Source organism: Pinus tabuliformis, chromosome 3_2 (assembly GCF_031772625.1).
Source record: "Pinus tabuliformis cultivar Carrire ecotype Pingquan chromosome 3_2, CPIR1, whole genome shotgun sequence".
Taxonomy (NCBI): Eukaryota; Viridiplantae; Streptophyta; class Pinopsida; order Pinales; family Pinaceae; genus Pinus; species Pinus tabuliformis.
This window is the reverse complement of record NC_142302.1, coordinates 179,052,387-179,067,331: the sequence shown is the minus strand read 5'-3', so window position 1 is coordinate 179,067,331 and position 14,945 is coordinate 179,052,387. Positions and strand designations below refer to the sequence as shown.

The window sequence follows — 14,945 nt, the reverse complement described above, 5'->3', positions numbered from 1 at the left end:
CAGTTCCCGCTGTTTCCAGCAGTTCTGGTTGTTCCCGACAGTTCCGATTGTTCTCGGCAATTCCGGTTATTCCCGACAGTTTCGGTAGTTCTGGCTTTTTTCGGCAATTCTTGGCAATTTTGCTTTTCTCGGCAGTTCCAGCTTTTCCCAGCAGTTCCGGCTTTTCCGGTGATTCCGGCTGTTCGACAGTTTCGGCTTCTGCCCTCTGCGTCAGCGTTCCCGCTTGTTCTGGTATTTCCCATCAGTTTCGGCAATTTCGGCAATTCCTACTGTTCCCGGTAATTCCAACAATTCCGTCTTTTCCCGACAGTTCCGGCTTTTCCCAGCAATTCTGGCAATTCCAGCTATTCCCGGTAGTTTCGGCAGTTCTCGGCAGTTCCTGCAGTTCCCGGTAGTTCCGGCTTCTGCTCTCTAGATTAAGGCAGTGTTATCCCTTAGGATCTCTCCTACTAAAACCCAAAGACAAGTAGAGAGGAAGAGATCCCAAGTGTGTTGAAAATGACTTGAAGGCCACCTCTATTTATACTAAAACGTTGAGCACAAATGGGGTTTATTTGGTTGTTGGTTGACCTTGACGAATTGTCCCATAACACAAATAAATTCATATCTCCATGAATACTTATCGGAATCGGATGATCTTCAGATCAATCCTACACCTCCCGATGAGAGGGATCCAAGAAAAATATCATCTTCCATTAATAAGATGACCCACATGGACTTTGGCCCTAGTTGCCAATTTTAACAACCAAGAACCAACCCCAGAGAAAGAAGAAATGAATCCGACCATATCTTGTAAAGCATTGGCACTTTATGGATATCATCCACCATCCATCACATCATCTTTAAGAGAAAATTCTAAGGTTCAAGCGGTGGAAGATCACATCAAGCATCAACAACAAGTTCTCCAACTCTTAAAAGATAACCTCACTTTGGCGCAGAATCGAATGAAACAACATGTAGATCAACATCGCAGTGAAAGAAGTTTTGATGTAGGCGACTGGGTATTTTTACGGCTACAACCATACAAACAAATTTCCCTCAAGCAAGCTAATAAGGATAATAAATTATCACCAAAGTACTATGCTCCTTATAAGGTGTTGCAAACGATTGGTACTATGGCATGCAAATTGGAGCTCCCTGCATCTTCCCAAGTGCACCTAGTTTTCCATGTTTCATGCTTAAAGAAGGTTATAAATGACAAGCTCCCAGTTCAAACAATATTGTCGGAACTTGATGAGGAAGGAAAAATCATATTGGAACCTGAAGCAATCACAGAATCAAGAACCCACCAGCGACGAAATCGATCAATTTCAGACTATCTCATCAAGTGGAAGAACTTACCCGCTGAAGATTCCACATGGGAGGATCAGAATTTTATACAAAATCATCCAAAACTACCCAAGCGTTGAGGAAAACACTCTTTTGGAGGAGAGGGGCATGTTAGGTCCCTATACTGCCAGTGTAGCCCCTTATTGTTATTATTGCAACCCCCTTATTGTATTGTTGCGCCCATGTAGTCCCCATATTATTATTATTATGCCCCATAGAAGCCCACCATTGTTATTATTGTGCCTTTACAATATTATTGTTATGTAGACTCTAATTAAATTGTGACCCCAGAGACTACTATATATAGAAAAGAGGTCTTGTCATTTGTATCATCCAAGAATTGTTCATTTGTGTAATGTAAAGGAGGTTGCCCCCTCGAAGAGGCTAATTTTGAAGTCGTTGATCTATCTCTTCTTCTATTTTGTGAGCTGGTTGCATAACAATGAGTCCAAATGTGACTATAATACATGACATCAATTCTTTTGTCCTAGAAAGACGTAGAAGCACGAAGAACATGCTTTTGACTTAAACTTGAGCATGAAACCCATGCTTTGAATAAAATAAAATAAAATTTCTTTTTTTCTTCCTTTATACAAAATACGCAATGTCATGATTACAAAAGGTCATTATGAACACCAAACCTAGTTACAATATCCAATAGTGTGGGACACTGAGTTCCCTAGCATAAGGGTTCCCATCTCTTATCTTGGATTCCCAAACTTGGATCCTCAAAGAATATCGGCTACTCTGATCTTGGATATCCTACCTCATCCTCAAAGAGTATCAATCTATAACTTATTTTCCTGGATTCTACAATACATAAGAAGTTCCAATCTTAGATGTGCTTATCCAATCCTCCAGACTCCATTCTTTCTTTATGGTCTTCAATAAGACTTACAGTTGTTAGTCCTGGTTTAGTGCATGACCCATAAAGACGAGAACTATCCAACATCACTCCCTTTCGATTAGGGAAGAGATGTCTATCAAACCAAGCTTACCTCTCAAGCACTTAAGCTTCTTGTCTGGTAACACTTTAGTCAGAATATTTGCTACCTATTCATATATAGGTAAATAGTGCAGCCATACGACCCCATCTCATACCAAGCTTTTGACCTAGTGGTGCTTATTATTTATATGCTTCCTCCTAGCATGAAATATCGGGTCTTCAATCAATCTTATGCAACTTTCATTATCACAATGTATGTGTGTACGGCTAAGCAGACCTTCAAATAAATATGATAATAACTCCCTGAGCAAAACTGCTTCCCGATAGACTTCACTTGCAGCAACATGCTCAGCTTCAGCACTACTCAAAGCAATTGTATCCTGCCTTATGCTCATCCATGAGACCATGGAAGATTCTAAGCTTAAGCATCCACCTGTCGTGCTTCTTCCATTTCTCACTTCCACCCCAATCAGAGTATATATATCCCATGAGTTGAATCTCATTACCATTATAACGAAGGCAGTGATGTATAGTTCCATGCAAATATCTTAGGATGTGCTTAGTTGCAATCCAATGATCATGTTTTGGCTCCATCTGAAACTGACTGAGGACATTTGCTACAAAACAAATGTTCGGTCTAGTATTTACCAAGTACATCAAGGACCCTATCAACGGTCTATAGCAAGGAGGATCCACCGGACTAGAATCTGAACTACTCAACTTCTTTAGATTCGTAATCATAGGAATCATCATAGGCTTGCTATCCATCATGCCAAATTTATGAAGAATTTTGATCACATATTTCCATTGACCAAGATATATTTCACTAGGATTTTACCAAACTTCTAGTCCCAAGTAGTAATGCATAACCCCAAGATCCTTCATATCAAACTCGACTACTCATTGCTTCTTGCATTCCTAAATTTGAAGCTTTACACTTGTGCCAAGTAGATCATCCACATACAAGAGTGTGATAATTGGTTCATCCTGGACCATCTTGATGTATAGGTTAGGATTTGCAAAACTCTTGGTAAAACCAAGTCTCAATAGGTATGCATCCATTCTTGCATATGAAGCTATAGGTGCTTGCGTTAAGCCATATAGAGCTTTCTTCAGTCTGCAGACATGAGTCTCTCTGATTCATTTCAAATACTTGAGGTTGCTCAATGTAAACCTCTTCATCAACAGTCCCATTAAGAAAAGTTGTCTTAACATCCATTTGATGGATATTCCATCCCATTGTAGCAGCAAAAGAGACAAGCGACCTAATTGTTGTATATCTAGTTGTAGGAGCAAAGTTTTCTTCGTAATCAATATCTTCTTTCTATGAGAAGCCTCTTGCTACAAACCTAGCTTTGTATTTATCAATGCTCCCATCCGCAGCATGCTTTATCTTATATATCCATCTTGAAGTGACTATTGATTTGTCACTTGGCCTAGGAACGATTTCCCATACATCATTCTTCATAATTGACCAGTATTCTCCCTGCATCGCATTCCTCCACCCTTGATGTTTAGTTGCATCCCCATAGGAGGAAGGTTCAGCTTCAATAACTTCGTCTTATATGTTGCATATACATAATACATTTTCGGTCTTTTACTTTCCCTAAAGGTCCCCTTTGATGCGTGTCCTCTTGCTTCTTGTAGAGTAGTTCTCAACCAAGCAGCCCTCTTTCGATTTTCAAGTACAATCACTTGTTGCACAGGCTCACTAGGACCTTCAACATCTCCTTGGGTTTGATCATCATTGGTCCTCAAAGATAGGTATCTCTTCTTCATCAAAATCGATTGCAACATCTTCTCATTTCTTGTAGGTTATACTTTCATCATAGATGACATCCCTGCTTACCTCGATCCGACGATCCTCCTTACTATAGATTCTGTAAGCTTTTGATGAAGCACTATACCCAACAAAGATGCCCTTCATACTGGTAGGATCCAACTTCTTTCTTTTGTCCCTCGATATATGAATATAAACAAGACACCCAAATATTTGAAGATGATCCACAGTCGGCTTCTTTCCTGCAAATCCTTCTTTCGGAGTCATGTTGTTGAGAATCTTCTGAAGCCTTTGTTTTTGCAAGTAAACAGTTGCCACACATGCTACTCCCCATAGGAATTGAGGGAGATCTTGGTCATGTAGCATGGTCGTGACACGTTCTTCAATTGTTTTGTTCTTCCTTTCGACCACACCAATTTGTTCAAGATTATAAAGAATAATGAGCTCCCCCTTAATCCATGCTTTCTTGCAAAAAGCTATGAGTTCTTTAGAGGTGTATTCTCCACCATTGTCAAATCTTAGAATCTTGATCTTTCTTTCAATTAGATTCTCCACCTCATTTCTGAATTCTTGAAACTTCTCAAACACCTTGTTTTTGTTCTTGAGGAGGTATAACCATGTTTTCCTTGAGAAATCATCAATGAAGGTCACATAATATTGATGCCCACCAAGAGATTTTACTGCCATAAGACCACACACATCAAAGTGTATGAGATCCAAAACTTCCTTAGATCTAGTATCACTTCTTGCAAATGGCTTCTTCACATTCTTGCCTAGAGCAAAACCCTTACAGGTCCCTTCATGTTCTTCCTTCAATTCGAGGATGCCATTGACCATTTGATTTAGAGATGGAAAAATCATATAATGAAGGTGCCCATACCTTCTATGCCATAGTTCGGAAGGGTTCACATCCAAGTGAACTAGGGCTTGAGATAGAGGTGTAAAAAGTCTATATAATGTCCCCTCACAAATCCCAATCACCCTAGCATCATCAATACTAGAGCCCTTACCCCAAACCAAAACCTTGCCATCAACAAAAGCAATTCTATCACCCTTATCCTTTAGACAAGAAATAGAAAGTAAATTTTTTCTTCAAACCTGGAACAAACTTCCACTAGATTCAAGCTCCAACAGAGTAGATCCAATCCCTTTCACTGAATAGTTCCTCTTATCCCCAAGTTCGATTGAATGAGAAGAGGCTCCTTTTGACAAAGTCTGGAGTTGGTCGCATTCTCTTGTCATACGTCTAGAAGCACCATTGTCAATAACCCATACATTGTCATCCTTGAAAGTCCCAAACAAAGTGGAAAATAAACTTCCATCCATTACTTCTAGCTTGGAAATGATCTTCAAGATGAAACCCTTGATGGATGTAGTGAGATTCCCAACAAACTTGAAACCCTTCTTTATAACCCTTGCCATAGTGCCAACTAGGATGTGATCTTTAGTCTCCTTCTTGCACCTTAGCTCTGATACCATGTTGAAAAATCAAGAGACTTATAGATTATAGATGATTTTCCTTAACTTGATAATTACTTGTGATGTTAGTTGGTCTTTTATTACTTCTTTAGTTCTTGTTCATCAAGCAATTACCAAAACAATGAAGATCACAAAGAGACAAAGTACACAAGATATAGGCTCCAAGCCAGGGCAAAACCCCTCTAAGGGGAAAACCCAGAAAGAAAGCTTCTCCTCTTATAGAATCTTCTTACAATTAGACTTCCAAGAACCAAGAACCAAAGCCCAAAATCCTCCCAAGCACCAAGTCAACCCCCCAACAAGATCTCTCTAAGGAAGCATCAATACTACGAACTTCTGCAGCTTTGCTCAAGAATTTCAGCCTTGTATCTGCTCTGCAGAATTTCGGCCCTGCAATTTCGGCCTCCTGTAACTGGTAGCTTCACAAAAGCCCTAGCAATTTCACACGTGTGGCTAGAAAAGGAGATAAACCCAAGAAACTTCGATTTCTTCTTCCTTCCTTCATCCTTCCAGCTCTTTCTTCTCCTTCGCTATTGCAGATCAAACTTGCTTGAGTGTGTACCAAATGAGTTGAAGTCCCTCTTATTTATAGCCTTCTTGAGGGATCAAATAGCCCTCCTTTAGACCAACTTGTCCCTGACTGTGGTTGACTTGGTCTTGGAAGAATAAATGGATTTTCCTTGATAAATAAATATTTTCCTTTGTTACAATAAGTCCAAATGGGACTATATTATATAATACATGACATAAATTCATCTTTGTCCTAGAAGGACCTTGAAAGACCTAGAAGCATGAAGAACATGCTTTTGACCTAGACTTGAGCATCAAACCCATGCTTTGAATAAAATAAAACTATTTATCTTTATTTCTTTTTCTTTCTTTATACAAAATACACAATATCATGATTACAAAAGGTCATTATGAAGACCAAACCTAGTTACAATTTCCAACAGTGGGGGGCATTGAGGTCCCTACCATAAGAGTCCCTCTTATTTATAGCCTTCTTGAGGGGTCAAATAGCCCTCCTTTAGACCGACTTGTCCCTGATTGTGGTCAACTTGGTCTTGGAGGAATAAATGGCTTTTCCTTGATAAATAAATATTTTCCTTTGTTACAATAAGTCCAAATGGGACTATAATACATGACATAAATTCATCTTTGTCCTAGAAGGACCTTGAAAGACCTAGAAGCATGAAGAACATGCTTTTAACCTAGACTTGAGCATCATGATTACAATATCATGATTACAAAAGGTCATTATGAAGACCAAACCTAGTTACAATTTCCAACAGTGGAGGGCATTGAGGTACCTAGCATAAGGGTCCCCCATCTCTTAAAATATAAAAATAATAATGATAATGATAAAATCATAACTATTAGGAATTAGAACAAACAAAAATTAGACAAAATAAGGCAAAAAAGGCTTAAGCCATCTTCAACATATTATATTCATTTCAAGATATGAATTTATAATACATGAATTTGACTATTCTAAATCTAGATCTCACTGACAACTCATTAGTGTATCATGACAACACCTCATCAAAGATAAGGATTAACAACTCATATCAATGTGGTCTTCGACTTTTCAGTTGTGAAGGGACTCAAAATCTAACATTCACCCCTCAATCACAAGTCTAAAAAATAATACCAATAATTTGTATCATCTTCAATCTAAAACCAGTGAACTGAGATCCAATGAAGATATGCCTAAACCACCAATATCTAGAAGTTGAATAATTCATCTGGAGTGAATGACTACCATGTCTAAACATTACCATTCTTTTTTATTATCATCGCAATTGTTGACTTGATTGATTTGAGGAGAACAGTGTTCTATGTTGGAATTCCCAAATGTTGATTGAATTTTGATGGTGATAATACTTTGAATCTCGGTGCTTGACTATCATCATTAATACCCTAAGTTACCAGACACATCACCCCCCCCCCCCCAATATCATGCATTTAACATGTTGTATACAACACGAGCATTACACATGCCTTGTCCCGAAATTTGGAAACATTTTCGACAAAAAAGCGGCAAAGTAAAAGTGACATTCTTGTTTATCTTTCATTTTCATCTTTTCACTTAAATTTTTAACATTACCATTAATTGTTCGGGATGTTTGAAAATGGTTCCAACCTCACTAAATTTCATATGTAGAAAGTTGAATTTTGGATTCTACTCAAAATCCAATAGACTAAACAATTTTACAGGTTTGATGATTGGGGGGATTGCAATGTTTCCATTCAATTCTATCATGTATGAGGGTATGAAACTAACATTTCATCAAGAGCACAAAGCCCTCTATATACCTCGATGTTGGTGGCAGTGATTGTTAAAATCCTGTCATGACCCTATTAAAAATGTACCCATCACTTAAATAAAATCTCGCTTTGACATGTTAAGCTTTTTCTATCTTATTTCAATGGTTAGAGGGTGATATTGATGATGATGATCCCAATATAAGCAATGATTTTAATTTTCGATGATATGTAGTTATTTGTTGTAGCATTAATTTTGTTGGACTTTAGAGATCACTTAAAACCTCTTTTTTGATGTATTTTTGGTTCATAGATGAATTACACTTCATGTTATTTCTTCAAGAATGTAACTAGGTTCAGTCTTCATAACTGTATTTGAGTAACAATGAAATGTATTTATCAAAAGAAGGAAAAAGAATTTTTTCATGACTTATTAAAGCATGGGTTTCATGCTTGGGTCATCATGTTTTAGGTCAAAGTCCCCATTGAGGACTTCTAGGTTTTATATTAAGTCACTAGAGTCGTTGTCCATTTAATGAGACCCTTACTAGGCATTTGGATCATGTAAAAGAATAATTATTAAGTAAAATAAGTCATTTGTCACCTCCACACCAAGTCAGCCCTTACCTGATCAAGGCGGCCTACATTAGCATAATTCAAACTCCAGAAGAGGTTATAAATAAGGGAAATTCAATTCATTTGAAGGATCCACTCTCACAAGTTCAATACACAAGGAGCAGCAGAAAAAGTGTGAAATTGCAAAAAGAGGAGGAGAATTGTTGGGAAAGACAAGATTGAATTTTTGGGCTATCTCTCTCTCACACGTGCGAAGATACTGGGCCACTGTTGGGGTCAAAATACTAGATTCTACTATAGGTCGAAGTTCTGTTGTTGGGTCAAAGTTTTGCTGTTGGGGAGGTTGAAATTCTGTTGCTATAAGATTGAAGTGCTAGGTCGAAATTGTTGTTGGAAGGTTATCATCTACAGAAGAAAGGAAGGGTTGACTTGGTGATTGGAGGAAGTTTGTGTCTAGGTCAAGGAGTCTTGGATCATCTCGTGAAACTATTAAAGGAAGAGTTGTTGATTGGGTTTTCCCCTAGATAGGGGTTTTGCCCTGGTTGTCTGCCTACATCTGGTGTCTTTGATCTTCGTGTTATGGTTTTTGTAATTGCTTGATGAACTAAGATAAAAGAAGAACATAAGAAAGTTAATAAGAACATAAGAATATCACAAGTAATTATCAACATAAAGAAAATATTTATGCCTTTCTGATTTTCCAACATGGTATCAAAGCTAAGGTGAAGAAGAAGGAAAAAGGGCAGCCTGAAGATCTATTGAAAGAAGAATAAGGAGTTTTAAGAAGTTTGAATAAGGGTCATCAAGGAAAAGGATCATATAAAAAGTCAAGCCTATTATCTTCAAGAACAATGTTTAACTCAAGGAAGCGAGAAAACAAATTAGAAGGGACATCCAATTACAGGGCATGGAAAAAGAGGACATATCTCATCCTCGAGAAGAATAAATTCTTGGATCTAGTCAAAAGGAAAAGTAAAGAAGCCTACAAATGAATCAAGTGATGCAGAAAAGGAAAAGTTCAGAGAGACAAAGATATTAGCCATGACCCTAATGCTGGATGGAATAAAGGATAACCTCATCCCATATATATCCAACATAGATTCCGCTCAAGAGATGTATGAGGCCTTATCCAAATTATTGACAATCAAGAATCTTGGTCAAATTGCAAGTCTTAAAAATGAACTAAAAACTATGAAGATGACAAAGGAGAACATTGTGGCATCCTTCTTTGTAAGGATAGCTAGAATCAGAGATGAACTCCACGGAATAGATGAGATGGTACCTGAAAAAAAGCTTGTAATCACTGCACTTCTAGGATTGCCAACATCTTGGAGTGCCTTTTCATCAAGTATCAACAGTTGGAAGGAAAATCCTACATTTGAACAATTATGGAATGCATGTAGTCAAGAAGAAGTCAAAATTTCATTAGTAAGCAACAAAGAGAATGACAAGGAGAAAATTTCAAATGCCTATTCTACTCATCACAAGAACAAAGGAACCTTCAAGAAGTCTAAAGGGCTTAGAAGGAAGGTAGACCTATCCAAGATAGAATGCTACAATTGTCACAAGATGGGTCACTATAGAAGCAATTGTCCTGAGAATTCGAGAAATAAAAAGAGAGAAAGGGAACATGCAAATATTTTTTATGAAGGACCACCAAAGAAGAACAAGATGGAAGAATCCGAAGTCTAAAGACTTATTTGCTAGGGACTCCTAGGATACTATCCATTGTATATCCTTCTACTCTGTAGTTTTGAATTATTTTCCTTTATATTTCTAGTACTTGTAGGTTTTACATGCTTTGGAAAAATATTTTTGAATTGTTTTGATATAGTTATAGGTATCCCTCGAGATTGGATTGAGAGGGTGCCCTCACCATTTTTCATAGATAAGTATCTTATTCCTTGTATTATCCTTTTATATTTGGTTTCCTTTTATTATCTAAATAAGGTTGTACTAGATGCTAATAACATTTCTTTTCATATTTTCCTTGTTTAGGAAAAGCTTGCTAATATGCTCAAGGGCTATGAAGAAGACCTCAGAAGACAAAGCATGATAGAAGTTCTATTGGAATTGAAGTCCTGTAAGGTTTGTCTAGAAAAAAACTCAAAGGTATGTTTTAGATCGTAAGTTTGGTTCTCTTCGTGATAAAGGTATATTCATTCATTCTAATAAATTTGCTTTATATTGCTAACAAGTGTTATGTCTAGGACCTTTGAATCTTAAAGATTCTTATTTGGTGATTAGTTATTAGATTGAATCTACCCTCATTAAAATCATCATGTTTATGGAACCCTAAAAGGTTCTCTATAAAACCCTAACCTAAGGGTATGTCAATGTGAAAAACCCTAGTCTACTTAAGGTTACAGATATCTAGAAAATACGATTATTTTGATGTTTGACGTTTCGATGGTAATGTCATGTTTAAGGTTTTGGTATTGTTATGGAAACCCTAGTCCTTTAGGGTTGGATAGTAATGTATTCCTAAACTTTGAAGCTTTGGTAAAATTAGGGTTTATGAGTAAAACCCTTATGTATTGAGAGTAAGCTCCTAGGAATGAAACCCTAGGTGTATGTCTATTTGATCAAAACCCTAGCCTAAACAAGTTTGTTATATGTCTAACTTTTATTGATATTTGTGTCTTGGGTTTACCGTTTACCCAATAGACATTGTTGTGATATGCTTATGCATGATTATGAAATCCTAGATACGTAGATGTGCTAACCTACTCGTTGATGGTCATAAGTTCGAGGGTTTGTAACTAAGCCCTAGTCGAAGTTTAACATTCGAGGATATGATGTGATGATATTGTTTCAAATGTGATGATAAAATCTAGGGTTTACAAAAAGGTAGATCATATTGTTGAAAGGTAGATCATATTGTTGATTGGCTTTGATTGATGAAGCTTAGTGTCTCATGTATTGAATCTAGGGTTTGCATTAAATCCTAATAGAAGTCTAACATATGAATTCTAAAGTTGTTGGATGCATTATAGAACTATACTTGTTTGAATTAGCGCTTCCAATATATTATAGTAGAGTTTGTCACATCTTTGAAAGAAATATTGAGGCCCTAGATATAAAGAGACTAATATCTTGATTAAGTTACTAATGTGATCAAGGGTTTTGTAATAAAACCCGAGCAAGAAGTTGAAGTATAGATGTAGGCGTTTCTTGTTGATTATGAACCAAGCTAAGTTTAGGTATTTAAAGTCTAATGCTTCCATGATTCTGATATAGTTAAATTTATGCTTCCATATGTGTATTTGGTTGTACTTGTTGTTTAAGTTGTGCAGGTACATAATCTTCAAGATGTTGAAGATATTTGAGGAAAAGTTGATTTGATTGATAAAGCATGAGTAAAGTTATATGAATCAAGATGATTCTAATAAGAAGGATTGAAGCCATGAAAGATTCTCTAATGTTATAGAAAGTAGTTGATCTCCCTGGATAAAGGAAAGAGTATATCTCCCAAGTTGAGAGGGAGGGCATATTATAGTCATTATGGATACCTTGAAGAAATTGGAGAATACATATTGAGGTGTTGCTAAAAGAAGGAAAAATCTAATTGTAGAATATGTTGTTGCATGTAAAGTAGGAAAGGAAGTTGTATGGTTGAGTAAAATTCTGTCAAGATTCGTTTGCGAAGCCTCTAAGTCCTACTGTGATAAATTGTGAAGCAGCATCAAGATGTCTGAAGACCCTGAAGGTTTGTGTTTACTTACGTGTATTTTAAAGGTTGTTATTGATTGGGGTTGTGACTGTACAGGTAAATCTCTCAAAGTTTTGGAAGCATGCTTGATGTTACCGATCTGATTGATCAGGAGAGATTTGATTGGTTGAGGCATTGTGTGTAATACATAATGCCTGGGAGGACATATGCCCAGCCTAAGTGTTGATGTCTAGTTCCCGAAGTAGGGAAGGTGGCGTTGGTCATAGAGCTCTGACCTTGCATTACGCACCTAGATCCTTGGGTTGATAGTTAGCAAGTAAGCATGATGGTACCTAGGGAGGCTGAAAGATTTAGTCCATCTTAGATCCATACGAATAGACTTCCCTGGTTAGGAATCTAGTCCACAGCACCGTGTGTTCGTAAACTCTTCATGATTCATGTGTTTTGAGATCTTCCATGTACTTGTATAGATATGTATAATTATGAATACCTCCCAAGTTAAGAGGGAGAGTTGAAGAATGTAACTAGGTTCAGTCTTCATAATTGTATGTGAGTCATAATGAAATGTATTTATCAAAAGAAAGAAAAGTAATTTTTTTACGACCTTCATAATTGTATTTGAGTCATAATGAAATGTATTTATCAAAAGAAAGAAAAGTAATTTTTTTATGACTTATTAAAGCATGGGTTTCATGTATGGGTCATCATGTTTTAGGTCAAAGTCCCCATTGAGGACTTCTAGGTTTTATATTAAGTCACTAGAGTCATTGTCCATTTAATAAGACCCTTCTTGGGCTTTTGGATCATGTAAACTAAAATAAGTCATTTGTCACCTCCACACCAAGTTGGCCCTTACCCAATCAAGTCAGCCTACATCAGCGTAATTTGAACTCCAGAAGAAGCTATAAATAAGGGCAGTTTGATTCATTTGAAGGATCCACTCTCGCAAGTTCAATACACAAAAAGGAGCAGCAGAAAAAGTGGCAAATTGCAAAAGGAGGAGAATTGTAAGGAAAGACAAGATCGAGTTTTTGGGCTATCTCTCTCTCACACGTGTGAAGATATTGGGCCACTGCTAGGGTCAAAACATTGGATTCTACTACAGGTCGAAGTTATGTTGCTAGGTCGAAGTTCTATGGCTGGGGAGGTCGAAATTTTATTGCTATAAGATTGAAGTGCTAGGTCGAAATTGTTGCTAGAACATTATCATCTGTAGAAGAAAGGAAGGGTTGACTTGGTGATTGGAGGAAGTTTTTGTCTAGGTCAAGGAGTCTTGTATCATCTCGTGAAACTATTAAAGAGTTGTTGACTGGGTTTTCCCCTAGATAGGGGTTTTGCCCTAGCTGTCCGCCTACATCCGGTGTCTTTGATCTTCGTGTTATGGTTTTGGTAATTGCTTGATGAACTAAGATAAAATTATAACATGAAAAAGTTAATAAGAACATAAGAATATCACAAGTAATTATCAACATAAAGAAAAGTTTTCTGCATTTCTGATTTTCCAACACTATTTTGGTTATATGCGTTAGTTGTATCACTGAAATTGTATCATCCTCACGTAAAATTGTAAATGTTTTAGTTTCTAAATTCTAAAGAGATTTGAACCTGTCTATATTTCATTTTTGTATATGTTAACAATTCACTAATTTGTTATATATATCACATGTAAAATGATATATATTCCATATGAGGAATATACATATACTGTCAATATTGTCAGCATTCGTCATGTCACTTACAAAAATTGAACCTAGGTGGGGAGGATTCCACTCCTTCCTCCCAACCACCTGAGATAATCCCCATTGCCAATATATATACATATATAATGTGTGTGTCCTCCGTGTCATGTTTTTGGGGTCATCGTGTCAGCTGACCTATTTGACACATGATATTCCCCCCTTGTTAGATGCAACACAAAAAGTTTCTTAAAGGGATCCAAGCTTGAGCTTTGGATTCTTTATGTGGTGGTTTTATTGGTTGACCACTAACCATCTTCACTTTATTTAGTGGTTTTTGGTTGACCACTAACCATCTTCCAATGATACAATGCGGTGGTTTTCATTAACCATATTGATTTGAACAATGTGATGGTTTTGGTCTACTATGTTAAAAATTAAAACAAGCACAAATGAAACAAAATATTATGGAAAAGGCTTGAGCCATCTTCTACACATTGTATTGATCTCAAGATATGAATTTATAGTATATGAATTAAACCATTCTAGATCTATATCTTACTATGAACTCATCAATGGATCATGGCAACACCTCATCAAATATGACTAACTACTCATATCAATGTGGTCTTAGATTTTGTAATTGTTTAGGGACTCACAATCTAAAATTGACAATAACAATTTATCCCATGCATATGCATCATTGTGCAAAGTAAATAAAAAACGATGAAATAGTACTAAATTCAAATTTGTAAATGTTAAAAACATGATTTAGATTCACATTTAGTACATTGATTCATAACCCAAAAATGAAATAAAAATAGTAAAATATTGATGCATTGATTTAAATTCATCAATCTAGAATCTAATTAGTACTAAGAAAAATAGTAGATACTGAAGTCTAAAATAGTAAACTGAAATTACTTGAAGTCAAAAATAGTAAAGACTAACAAGTCAAAGACTCAATTTGAGGTATCTAGAGTCAAAACAGAAAAGTTTAAATTGAAAATTATCAATGGGCAATGGACATTGAAAATAAAATGAGCATCACAGAGTTAAAGTGAATAAAACATAAATGGAGTGAAAGTGACATAGAATTTTTTCATATTTTGCTTCTTTTTTGCTTTTTACTTTTTCAATTTTTTATTTGTATAGGCAAAAAATTGGTGGGGACACCAAGATGCACCCCTTTTTTTGGAGGGTGGGAAGACGGGTGGGGGT

At 36.5% G+C, this 14,945-nt stretch overlaps 1 protein-coding gene across 1 annotated transcript in view; it reads right to left on the bottom strand.

Annotated features, from left to right (window-relative positions):
• LOC149180379 (FAM63A-like protein (DUF544)) overlaps nt 1–14,945 on the bottom strand; it is a 216,988-nt gene that overhangs the window by 46,925 nt on the left and 155,118 nt on the right. The gene's annotated exons all lie outside the window — the stretch shown is intronic.